Consider the following 13118-nt stretch of genomic DNA (forward strand, 5'->3'; position numbering starts at 1 on the left):
TACATTTTGGTATGAATTTTCCTATTTTAATCATTTAATTCCTCATAAAATTCCAATAATTGAAATAATAGTTTACGAACGATATTTTTCCGCTACATCCAAGCAAGTCTTTAATTATAATCCATATGATTACAAAGTAAAGCTTCTAAAAACAAAAAGTAGTCATTATCTTGAATACTAGATGATTCAAAGCTCCAAAATATTCCAAAACTAAACACTTTCGAACACTAATGCTTTAGCACGTTCAATCATAAAGTCTCATCGACTCGTTGTCACCAAAAGAGGCCTACAAAAGAAATGTATAAATTGAATTAGTATCCCATTTAGGAACAACGACACCAATTAACATGAATCCAACAGAGGTAAGTGATTACAAAAGGTTTACATTGTACACTCAGTTACCAAAAAAGAAAAATAAAACAAATAAAAAAAAAAGCAAACAGAAGCGATCCTTAGTCCTTCTCCTCACTAATATATATATATCTTAGCACCTACAAAGGGAAGATTACCGCCAACATCACATTGCAGTGGTACACAATATCTTCTAGTTTCTTTCTGAGTGTAATATATATATATATATATATATATATATATATATATATATTGGTAAATGAATACCCGTTATAACTACGGGTAATACCCATAAGCGCCCATATAAATTTCACGGATAAACGGTTATACACATAACTGTTTGTTCGTTTAAACGGTTAACCATAACCGTAACTGTGAACTTTAAATGGGCGGGTAACCGCGGTTACCCTAACCCATAGGTATTTTGCCCATTCCTAAGTCCAGGCTCTCTGCTCTGGATTAAGTTTGTGCCCTTTGGAATGGTAAATAAATTCATCACCTTCCTCCACTGAAATTTTCTTTGTGTTCAATGCCGTACCTCCTTGGTTTTAGCATCAAAAGCTGCAACAAAATTTGAAGAAGAACAACATTGTTGAAATTGTAGTGAATTTGAGGGGGGAAATGTAGAGAACACTAAGCATATTGAGTGTCAAGCTTCTCATAATATTTATTGCCTACACTATCAACACCTACAAGCCTAGCCCCAATATTATGGATCTTGGTTTGCCTAAAGCAATCAAATAAAATTTGTTACATACACTAGAGAAACAAGAATGAAAAATGCACCACTTGAATTCGCAAAAATACTTGCCCTACAAATGCACGCAACATTTTCTTGTCAAATGCACATTCTCATTTTACCAGCGTAACCATACTTAATAGTCAACATTGGACATTACATAATCAAGTTATAAAATATCATTTTTCCAAGGCCCATGACAGATGCGCCCAAACGAGAAATAGGAATGTAACTGAAGTTACAAATCCAAGACCTAACATGTATATGGAAATTGAAAGGTCAGTTATACGTTGTAAACATGGTGTGCATATCATGTGCATGTCGTGTACATACAGTGTATATAATGCGTATTTACATATTTGGTGCTTTTCGCATTAAGGTAGTTTAGGACATGGTAAGCGCTCAAGATAACAAAGATACATAGTCCTCATGTTTATTATCATATAATAGTTAGCAAATACATTGTACAACTATATTACATTACTTAACATTCTAGTAGTTGTTGATAATTTATGGTTGTCACAACCCAGAGCAGTTAATTCATTCAATGGAAAAACAGAGATAATACAATCAAAGCATCTAGTACATTAACATTCAATTCAACCATCTTTTGCAGAGTAAAGTAATATGGTTTTGTCCCCAGAGAAGTGGATAAACTTAATTAAGCATATTTAGTAATTACAAAAGAATCATTTACATAGGCTTTCTTTCTAAAAATAAAATTCCCAATTTATAATAACTTGAGCTATATTTATTGATAAATAGCACAAGTTTTACAGATTTGATATTTTTTTAATATAGAGCTATAAACAATTGTTTTATGTTACATTCAAAACAAAGGAAACAAATAATGAGAGGGGAAAGTTATAACGAAGAGAAAATAGAACCTTTTTGAACTAGCAATCTCCAAAGGCCCTAGAAACTTCAAGATGCCCCTGGTGTTGTCCATTGAACCCACATTACCGCCATCCTATGTGACAACACAACATGTTTCAATTAGATTCAGATAAAAGTAATAAAACATGAATTACATATTATTATCCGGAATTGAGGAAGAATGAAATCCCCAGAAAGTAGCAAACATAAAAAGCAATATAAACTCAATTAAGTCTTAATCCCACTTTACATATAGCAACCCTTACCTTCTGAATACAAGCACGCTCATGTACGCTCCTGTCCATAGGTGGCTTCAGGTTCCCTAGTTAAAACAATCTCTGTCAGATGACATGCTTCATTAGAACCATGTAGCCAGTGGCGAAGCCAGGATTTCTCGGGGGGAGGGGCGAACTTAAAAGAGTGCAAAGTTAAAAAAAAAATGGCAACAACTAAACTTTTTATATAGTAATGTCTTCCATAATTAATCAATACAAACAAATTACAATTATTGCCGGCGATATTTCATATCATGAAAAAGTCGCATAATAGGCTCATTATCAATAAAACCAAATACATCTCTCTCAATGTAAACAACCATGCTATCACTCAACCATTGATCTCCCATTTTGTTACGCAATGATGTTTTCATAATCTTCATAGCAGAAAAAAACTCTCTCCACTGAAGTGGTTGCAACCGGTAATACCAAAGCCAATGTAAGAAGCTTATACACTAACATATAGCTTTCACACCTCCATGTCTTCATTAACTCTTTTGCAAGATCACTAATTCCTCTTAATGATCAAAACTCACTATGCATCTTCATATCATGAATGTAATTGTCAAGTTGAATTGGAAGATTCATGAGGTCCATACGATCAAAATCTTGAGAATAAACATGGGCTAAACGAACAATTTTTGCTTTGTCAAAAGATGCAAAATTATTCACCGGACTCAAACATGTCTTTGAATTACCTAGTTGCTTCACCGAGATTATCTTGGTTGTTATCACTACAAGCAGTCAGTTACATTACGAAAGTAAAATGCGTCTACGTGTTCATTTCTAAACTCGACATACAATTCCAAGCTGCATTCAGCAAGTACTGTAATTTACACTCAACACACATATATACAAATGTAAATTGGTCATAACACCGCAAAAACTGAAAATTCGAGAACTGAACAAACCTCAACAATCTCGTGAGCCGTCTTCATGTCCAATGCCAGCACCCTATGGAACTTTGAGCCTCACCAGCTCCGTCTTCCTCCATGTATCATGAATCTTCTCTAGCACCGCCTGGGTGATCCCGGCCTTGGGCACACTGATCCTTTCCCTCAGCACCATCCCCATTCTCCTCAGCCGCTTTAGCTCCGCGTCCTCAATTGTCAATTCCGCCAAGGATGGAGCTTTCCCTCTCCTCTTCCTCAACCCCTTCACCTCCTCTTTCACCACTCCTCATTAGCGCTCTTCTCCTCCTCCAATACATAATCCGCCCGGACCCACTCCCGCTGCAACCGACGGAGGTCCCCAAAACCCAATATTATATTTTTTTTCAAACATCCAAAACGGCGCCGTTTTACTGTTAAATTTTTTAATTTTTTTACCAGGACCAAAACGACGTCGTTTTGGCCTAGATGTTTTTAAAAAAAAATCAGATCTAGTGTTGCTGCTGCGCGCAGCAGAAAGAACACCGGAAGGCCAGAGCGCTGCACCAGTCGGTTTTCCGGCGAGGGGAGGGGCTGAAACCAGCTCTCCAGTGGTGTTTTTCGGCTAGGGGAGTGGCGGCCGCCACTCCTCGCCCTCACATGGCTTCGCCATTGCATGTAGCAGTCCCTCAGTGGAAGATGATCTAGTTATTGTATTAAACTCAACTAGTTAAAACTTGTGAGATAGATGATTTTTACATTTCGGGAGAATAATGGTTACAAAGATGATTAAATACTCAGATATACATAGATTAACAAGAAGACAACTTAGCTAAACAAAGTTAACAAACTCTTAACATGTTCATTAACTAACATTGACTCTAAAACAAAGTTAACAAACTCTTAACATATTCTTTAACTAACATTGACTCTAACATATATGAAACTAACCAAGTCTTAACCATTGATCTTTGATGATCGTCAGGAGGTCTTTACTCCTAAAAATTGATAAGGTTGGTCCATCATAAATGACATAGAGATAAGGAACAAGTAGAAAACTACAAGCTTTAGTCATTTGCAGCACCCCAAACTCAGAAGTCATATCCTTATAACTATTGAGATCATTAAGGTAAATATTGCATTCTTATAACACCATATGCTCAATAACATGCAAAATTATGAAAACCATGTCAGCTCATAAGGAACCAGTACGAGTCTAGAAAAGTTCATTAAACTACAGATTAGGCAAATCTAAACATAAAACTAGTTCAAGAACCACTTATAATAAAAACCCATAATTCTCTACCCACAAGAACTAAAAGTTAAGAATAAACATGCAGCACAACAATAATCACGCCAATCACCATGCGGTACACCAGCACCAATAATCTGTTCTTGGTTAAGGTAATTATTGAATTTGTTCTGTTATGTCCTCAACTCGTTCAAGCACAAGTGCAGTTAACAAGTTTGATTACAATGCTTAAAAATTAAAACTAATCAATACATGTGCTTAATCTTCTCTTCTCAGCCTCTAACCACATGCAGCTTCTCAATGTTAAATTCCTAAGAAAACAACAAAAGTAACCACCCATAAACACCGCAAATAGTTACTCAAATACTTACATAAACATGATTGCTCAGACTTACAAAATGGGACCAGATTAGGATGAAACTTAGGGTTAGAAAATGTAAGAATTGGGGAAAAAGAAGCGAATTATGAGAGAATCGGGAGATGTACTTATATGGAAACGAATGTAATTGCTAAAGGTGATTTGGGCGGCGGCGGCGATAAGCCTCTATGTGGGGCCTCCTGTTAGGGTCCCAGTTACAGGTCAGGAAGGAAATGAGAAAGGATAAGGGAAAAGAAGAAATTAAAGACTATTTTCATTCATTGCTCTCAACTTCATTACAAAAGGGGGATTTATATCCATTCAACACAATAGACAAAATATCTCATAAGCTGAGTCATCACCTAACACCCATTTACTACTGTACTAAGGATAATAACGTTATATCGAGGGCCTACACAATAAGGACCTAACATGGCACCCTTCCCTGAAACAGCATGTCCTCAGGCTGTAAAGGATGGAAAACGGGTGAGGATGGAATCAGCATCCTCCTAAGTGGCGTCATGCTCTGGAAGTCCTTTCCACTGGATTAACCAACGAGTGACTCCACGGTTCCCTAGCTTGAATAGCCCGCGTTGAAGAATTTTCTCAGGGGTCCACAGGAAGGTACCTGTAGTAGAGAATGGTGGCAGAGTTGGAGAAGCTACCATATGGTTCCCAAGCTATGGTTTCAACAAAGAAACATGAAAGGTAGGGTGAATGCGAGACTGAGGTGGAAAGTCTAATGTGTAGGCAACCTGACCAACCCATGCAATCACTTTGAAGGGGCCATAGTAACGGGGAGCCAATATGAGGCAATGAGTCTTGGACACTGAAGTTTGGCGATAAGGTTGAAGTTTCAGGAAAACCCAATCACCCACAGTGAAGGTGTGCTCAGAGCGTTGTTTATCGGCGTATTGGCGCATGCGATGTTGTGCAAGTTGCAAATGCTCCCGCAACTGTTTGAGCAGTGCATCGCGATCACCGAGTGCTATGTAGACGCTGTGCACCGGAGAGGAACCAGGGAGGTAAGAAGACACGGTAGGTGGAGGATATCCATACACAGCCTGGAATGGAGTCATGTTGATGGCAGATTGGAAGGTGGTATTATACCACCACTCTGCCCACGGAAGCCACTGAATCCAGTCCCTTGGTTTGTCGCTCACAAAGCTGCGCAAGAAGTGTTTAAGGGTGCGATTGAGCACCTCCGTTTGCCCATCGGATTGAGGGTGATAGGCAGAGCTTTTGCAAAGGTTGGTATGCTGCTGCTTAAAGAAGGCAGTCCAAAATTCGCTGATGAAGATCGGATCCCGATCGCTGACTATAGAAGCCAGCATTCCATAGAGACGGAAGATTTCCTTAATGAACACCTCTGCAATTTTAGGAGCGGAATAGGGATGTTTGATGGGGATAAAATGGCCGTATTTTGACAACCTATCCACTACCACCAAGATTGCATTCCTGTCATGGACCGAAGGAAGGCCTTCGACAAAATCCATCGCAATGTTCGTCCAAATCTGTTTGGGAATAGCTAGAGGTTGCAACAGCCCCGGAGGCTTGATGGTCTCATAATTGATACGCTGGCAAGTGTCACATGAAGCAACAAACTTTTTCACGTCCTTTTTAAGCCTTGGCCAGTGGAAGTTGCGTGTCAGTCTTTTATATGTGCGGAGGAAGCCCGAATGACCCGCTGAAGGAGAAGAGTGAAATTCCGCCAGGAGGCGAGAACGCCAAGGGGATGAGGCTGCCATAAACACACCTTGTTTATAATAAAGAAGATCCCCTTGTAGTTTAAACAAGGCATGGCTTGTGGGATTGACTTGCAAATCCTTCAGAATGGAGGAAGCCTACGGGTCCGAAGCATAGTCAGCTTGTATGTCCATGATACAGTCAAACAGGGGCCGAGACAAACCCATTAAGGCCAGGACCTCCGGCCGACGAGAAAGGGCATCCGCGACTGCATTCGAGGATCCAGGCTTATACTCCAGGGTATAATTGTAGCCAAGTAATTTCAACAACCATTTTTGCTGAGCGGGAGTTGTAATGCGTTGATCCAGAAAATACTTCAGAGTTTGGTGGTCTGTAAGTATTTTGAAGTGCTGGCCAAGCAAATAAGGCCTCCATTTTTGTACTGCAAAGACCACTGCCAACATTTCTTTGTCATATACCGAAAGAGCATGATGTTTCAGAGCCAATGGCTTACTAAGAAACTCAATAGGGTGGTTCTCCTGCGATAAGACCGCTCCAATTCCGCTATCCGAAGCATCACACTCAATGGTAAAGGATTTGGTGAAATCCGGAAGAGCGAGAACCGACGTAGACATCATGGCTACTTTGAGAGCCCCAAAAACCTGATCCGCCGCAAGAGACCACTGGAAACTATATTTACGGAGCAAGTCAGTGAGTGGCTTTGCTAGCAACCCAAAGTTCCGAACGAATTTACAATAGTAACCGGCGAAACCCAAAAACCCTCGAAGGTCTCTAATGTTGGCAGGAGACGGCCACTCCATAATGGCAGAAATTTTGGAGGAATCCACTGATACACCCTCTAAAGAAATAACATGCCCTAAATAAGCAATAGAACGTTGGCCAAAAAGACATTTTGAAGGCTTCAATTTCAGTTGGTGGGTGTGGAGAAGCTCAAAGACAGTAGCCAAGTGAGCAACATGGTGTGCCAGCGTGTCACTGAAGACCAATATATCGTCAAAAAAGACGATGACCGATTTCCGCAACAAGGGCTTCAAAATTGAATTCATCAATGCCTGAAATGTGGCTGGGGCGTTGGTAAGGCCAAAAGGCATGACCGTGAACTTGTAGTGACCTTCATGGGTATGGAAAGCTGTTTTAGGTATATCGGCCTGGTGCATCCGTATTTGGTGATATCCCGAACGCAAGTCCAGTTTGGAAAAGATGGCAGCGCCGTGAAGTTCGGCTAATAATTCATCAATAACCGGAATAAGGAAGCAATCTTTGATGGTGACCGAATTCAAGACTCTGTAGTCGACACAAAAACGCCAATCGCCCTCAGCCTTAGCTACCAACAGTGCAGGTGAAGAGAAAGGGCTAAAACTCGGTTGAATGATACCGGTGGATAACATGTCAGCCACCTGCCGTTCAAGTTCCGCTTTCTGGGCATGACCATAGCGGTAAGGGCGCACATTCACAGGTCCGGTGCCTGGAAGGAGAGGGATTTGATGGTCAAATGCCCTATAGGGTGGCAAGGTGGTGGGTGGCTCAAATAGGTTCGAGTATCGTAAAAACAGTGCTTGGAGTATTACCGGTAGTGGAGAAGAAGGCAGGGAACCAGGAGGAACACTGGATAGTTGAGCCACAATCTGAGGGGGAACGCCAAAACGGGCGTCTAATGCCGCCAAAGTGGCGCATAAACTTGGAGGAGGTGTGGAAGATCCCACGAGACGATAGTTTGTTCCATTTATCGTGAATTCCATGACCTTGAGGAGGAAGTTCCAACCAATAAGGCCCAAGGTTTCTAACCAATCAATCCCCAAAACCATGTCGTAGTCGGCGACGGCGAGGAGGTGAAAGTCCCCGCAGAATGCATAGCCTTGAATCAGTACTGAGACTTGGGGAGCGACACTCTTCGTACGAAAGTAACGACTGATTGCTACCATGACCGGTTCACAACGGGAAGAATCTGTGTGAAGGCCCAATCTGGCAGCTACTTGAGGGTTAAGAAAACTTTGATCCGCCCCGGAATCAATAAACACCTGAACCGGGGTGTTGAGAATAGACCCTTGCAAACGCATCGCCTGCCCGCGAGAGCGCTTCGTGGCCGAAATGGCATGGAGTGCAATAGGGTGGTCAGGCTGCTCCACCAAAACCGGCTCTAGCGGTGGGATTGGTGCACCTCTTGGAATGGGTCAGTAAAATCATCCTTCGCAAGGAGGAGTAGAATATGGGATTGTCGACAACGATGGCCCGGCCGAAACTGGTCATCACAATTAAAATAGAGCCCTTGTTCCCTGCGTGTCCACATCTCCGCTTGGGTGAGTCGAAGAACTGGTTTAGAAGGTGGTTGGGTAGGGGCAGGTAGAGTGGGGCGTGGAGGATGAGGGAAAACTGTTAGAGGTGCTGGTGTCAGTGGGTGAGGTTTAGAGAGATTGGGAGATGGATGGGAAAACCCACTGCGAGTCGACGAACGGCGCCCATTTTTATGTTCATAAATACGAGCGAGTTCAATAGCCCGGGCAAGGGACGTAGGCCGTTGGGCTACCACGTCATCCTGCAAGTCCTCTTTGAGTCCACCCAAAAACGCCCCTAAGAGCTGCTCATCAGACCAATTTGGAGTACAACATGAAAGCCGGATAAACTGGCCGACATAGGTCTCGACCAACTCCGTTTGAGTGATGTGGGAGAGAGCCATGTGGAAATTCAAAGCGTCAGCCGGTCCAAAGCGTTGCAGCAGTTGCGTGGTGAATGTAGCCCAAGAGGCAAGAGGAAATCGTTGCTTGAACCATCGTTGCCAATGGGCGACGTCACCCCCCAGATGCAATCTCCCGACTGTGACGCGGCGACAATCCTCAATTTCATGGTAATCCAGAAATTCTTCAGCCATGGATAACCATCCATACGGGTCTTCACCAAAGAAGCAAGGGAGCTCAATCTTTAACTGTTTTGGTCCCGCCATTGAGGGGGAAAGGTTGGGTAAGGATGTGGTGAAATGGGGGCCCTGGTGTGGTGTGGTGTGGGATGGGGGTAGTGAATGGGGGGAAAGTGGGCAAAGTCTAACGGATGCAAGATTGAGTCGCCGGAGTGTGGGGGTATGAGACGAGAGTTGGGGGAATGACTAAGGAGAGTTGAAGAAGTGTGAGGTAAGAAGGAAGGACCCGCGGCTAAGTGGGACCGCGCGAGGTGGTTTGGATGGAGGGTTTGGGAGTGTGGAGAACCCCAGGTTGGTTGGGGAAGAGGGGTGGGGACGGCCGCAAAAGGAGAGGAGCCTAGGGAAATGGGAATGGACCCGATGGGAATCTGAAACCTGTTTTGGGAAGAGGGTGGGGTTTTGAGAGTACGAAGTTCCTTAAGGACTGTCTGTTGAAATTTCTCTTGCCGGGCTCGGTCGACCGTCATCTCGGGAAGCGTGTGCTGCAGATCAGTGAGATGGTGCTGCAGATCATCTTGGCGGACATTCATCAGCGTGACTATCTCATGGAACTCATGGAGTTGCGAGATGATTTGTTGTTGCTGAAACTCTATGTCGAGTTCCGAGTCGGAAACGTTAGCCACCGTGACCGACGCCTTGCTCTTGCCCATGGAAGCCGCCTGGGCTCTGGATACCAAATGTTAGGGTCCTAGTTACAGGTCAGGAAGGAAATGAGAAAGGATAAGGGAAAAGAAGAAATTAAAGACTATTTTCATTCATTGCTTTCAACTTCATTACAAAAGGGGGATTTATATCCATTCAACACAATAGACAAAATATCTCATAAGCTGAGTCATCACCTAACACCCATTTACTACTGTACTAAGGATAATAACGTTATATCGAGGGCCTACACAGTAAGGACCTAACACCTCCGGTGACGACATGTAGGAGAGCTCGGTGGACTCCATTGTCTTTTTCCTTCAGAGAATAAGATAGAGAGAGACTCTAGAGAATTCACAGAAATTGGAAATGGGTTTGAACTTGCAGATCGCTATCTACTATCAAACTCAAGTACAACTCTTGCACGTTAAAACCCATATCGCATATTGAAATGGGGTTAGGGTTAGGGTTAGGGTTAGGGTTAGTGATTTGTAAAGAAATTGAATGTGGGTTGGGAAGAAGAGAGTGGATGTCGTAGAGAGAGAATAGAGGAGAGAGAATATAAATTAACTCATTTATAGACGAGAGTAACTTGGACATTTTAAGATGTAAGAAAAAAATTATTTTTGTTTCATTGTTGTGCCTGTTGTGTGCTTATTCAAAAAATCCTATTTATGTCCCAAGATTAAGAAATTGACATATTTTAGGATATTTCCCAAAATTCTATGGTGCTCTGGGTGTTTTTGACCCAACATCTAACGGTTAAAATGCTAGTGAGCAAGGGCTTTTTTCTTTGGCCTAATCAGATAAATGGTCATCGTGGTAATGAGGCAATCGGAAGATAGCCCATGTGGTAAAAAAATTAGGATTTAAACCCTTGTGGTATAATCCGTTAGCAATTTTAGTCCAAGACTAATTTTTCTGTTGATTGTCCGTTAAATGCAGGGATCACTGTCCTCAGGATCCAGGTACTGGGTCTAATCGTTTCATCTTCTCTTTTCAATCTTGTACAAGCAATCAGAAGAAATAAAAGTATCTTGTTCTTGTTGCTATTGTTGTTGCTGTTGATCATGGGTTTGCTGGGCGAATTGCCGAGATGTGTTGGAGGACTGGACAAAGAGGCCGAGGTCTCTGGGCATGGGACCTTGAGCAAATATTTGGCGGATGGACTATTTCTGATTGTAGACAACGCATGTCCACTTCTTGTTTTTGTTCCTCTGCTTCACCTGCAAATTTAATCGGTATTTATCGCCAAACAAAATTTTCAAGTTTCAGATTCAAGTGTTCGTACACACACACGCATGTACATACCTGCATGGTGGAACATTGGCAGCATTGAACTGCGATGAACATGGTTGACATTTTCTTCTCTGCTTTCGGATTTCACAAGTTGATGTGGGATTTTGGTATTACTAAAAATTTAGGCGGCGATTTAATTTGGGGTTTGGGCGCCAAATTTTAGGGATTCAAAATTTTGTGATTAAAAATCCTAAAAAGCCCAAATTTGCAATGATCCAGCAGCAAAGTGGCCATTGCAGAAAAGCATCGATGGATCTTCCTCCTTTACCATCGCTTACTCCCCCAACAAAATCAAAACCCAGCTAGACGAGGAAATGCAGAGAGACAAGGAAGAAGAATACGTCAAAAGTACATTTTTACCCCGCATTTAACAGACAACTAACGGAAAAATTACTTGTGGACTAAATTTGCTAACGGACTGCACCACGAGGGTTTAAATCCTAATTTTTTTACCACGAGAGCTATCTTCCAATAACCTTATCACCACAAGGACCATCTATCCGATCAGGCCTTTTTCTTTTGGTTAAATAAAGTGGAGTCGTATCGTTCACACCAGCAGTTTCCAGTACTGGTCATTTGGAAATGGGGAAAGAATAGAGTAAAGACCGACATTGAGATTCTAGCTTGCAAACTTGCAAGAGATAAAGCACCAACTAAAACAAAACAATTAGGCTTAAATGTTAGAATGGTCCCTGTGTTTTAATCACTGTGTCAATTTAGTCCCTGTATTTTCAATTTGGCCAATTTGGTCCTTGTGTTTATTTTCGTTAGCCAATTAAGGACATTTTCATCAATTTTTGTAAAAAAAATTATAAACTACTATAAACTTATTTATAAAATTATTTATTTGATTTGTGAAAAGAAAATTTATTCTCCTCCCAACTTCCCGACCTCCTCCCTAACGTTGCCCCCCTCTCTTTTCTATGTCACAACCTTAATCTTTTTCTAGATTGAAAGTTTTATCTCTTATATGTGTTGTTTCTCATTGATTTGTATTTTCCTGTAAAGAAAAAAGGTAATTATATCTCTTATAATTTTTCTTATGAATTTTTTAACATAGATTGAATGAAATGTACTTAATTGGCTAACAGAGACAAACACGAGGACTAAATTAGCCAAATCAAAAACACGGGGACTAAATTGGCCATATAGCTATAACACATGATGTCACAGCCCGTCCCGAAAGATTTTATCGATTACGTGAAGTTACTAAATTACCCTTAAACGTTTTGAGTTATGTGGTGGTGTGGTTTAAGTTTAAGTTTTATTTGGATTAATTCTAAATTTTCCTAAGTTTTGGGACACTTAAGCTTATAAGGTGTTTTCTTTGGTTTTGGGTTGGTGACCCACGTGGACCACACACACGCACACTCTCCCTCTCTCCCGTGGACTTCTCTTTTTCACTTTTTCAGATTTCCTGCAACTTCCGTACAAACTGTACGGACAGCCTTAGAACTCTCCATTTCAGGCACGGATTAAAGTTTTAAAGGTAAGATTCTTGCTCATTGTAACCTCCTGAGTTCATTGGTACCTTTGTTTGGACATGAATGCTTCGAAAAACCCTAGAACCCGTAACCCATAAATTTAGCATTGTTCATGTGGACGTAAATATGATTTGTTGATGCACAAAATCAGTGAGGACTTTGGTACAACAGAAAGTGTTAAGTTTGTGACCTTCACTAGATTGCTTTGGTCACTAGTATGGATAAGTATGTAAATGGATAGAGAAAGGGAAGCAAACACAAGATGTACGTGGTTCACCCAGATTGGCTACGTCCATGGAGTAGAGGAGTTCTCATTAATTGTGAAGGGTTCACACAAGTACATAGGTTCAAGCTC

At 41.5% G+C, this 13118-nt stretch overlaps 1 long non-coding RNA gene across 1 annotated transcript; it reads right to left on the reverse strand.

Annotated features, from left to right (window-relative positions):
- Positions 1–4: 4 nt before the first annotated feature.
- LOC126630738 (uncharacterized) lies at positions 5–10465 on the reverse strand. The gene is made up of 6 exons (XR_007626099.1): positions 10250–10465; positions 4734–4917; positions 2233–2288; positions 1978–2060; positions 851–912; positions 5–286 (listed from the first exon to the last, which is right to left on the reverse strand). It is a non-coding gene; the product is annotated as an uncharacterized LOC126630738 (long non-coding RNA).
- Between the last annotated feature and the right edge of the window lie 2653 nt (positions 10466–13118).

The sequence above is a fragment of the Malus sylvestris genome, chromosome 1 (assembly GCF_916048215.2).
Source record: "Malus sylvestris chromosome 1, drMalSylv7.2, whole genome shotgun sequence".
Taxonomy (NCBI): Eukaryota; Viridiplantae; Streptophyta; class Magnoliopsida; order Rosales; family Rosaceae; genus Malus; species Malus sylvestris.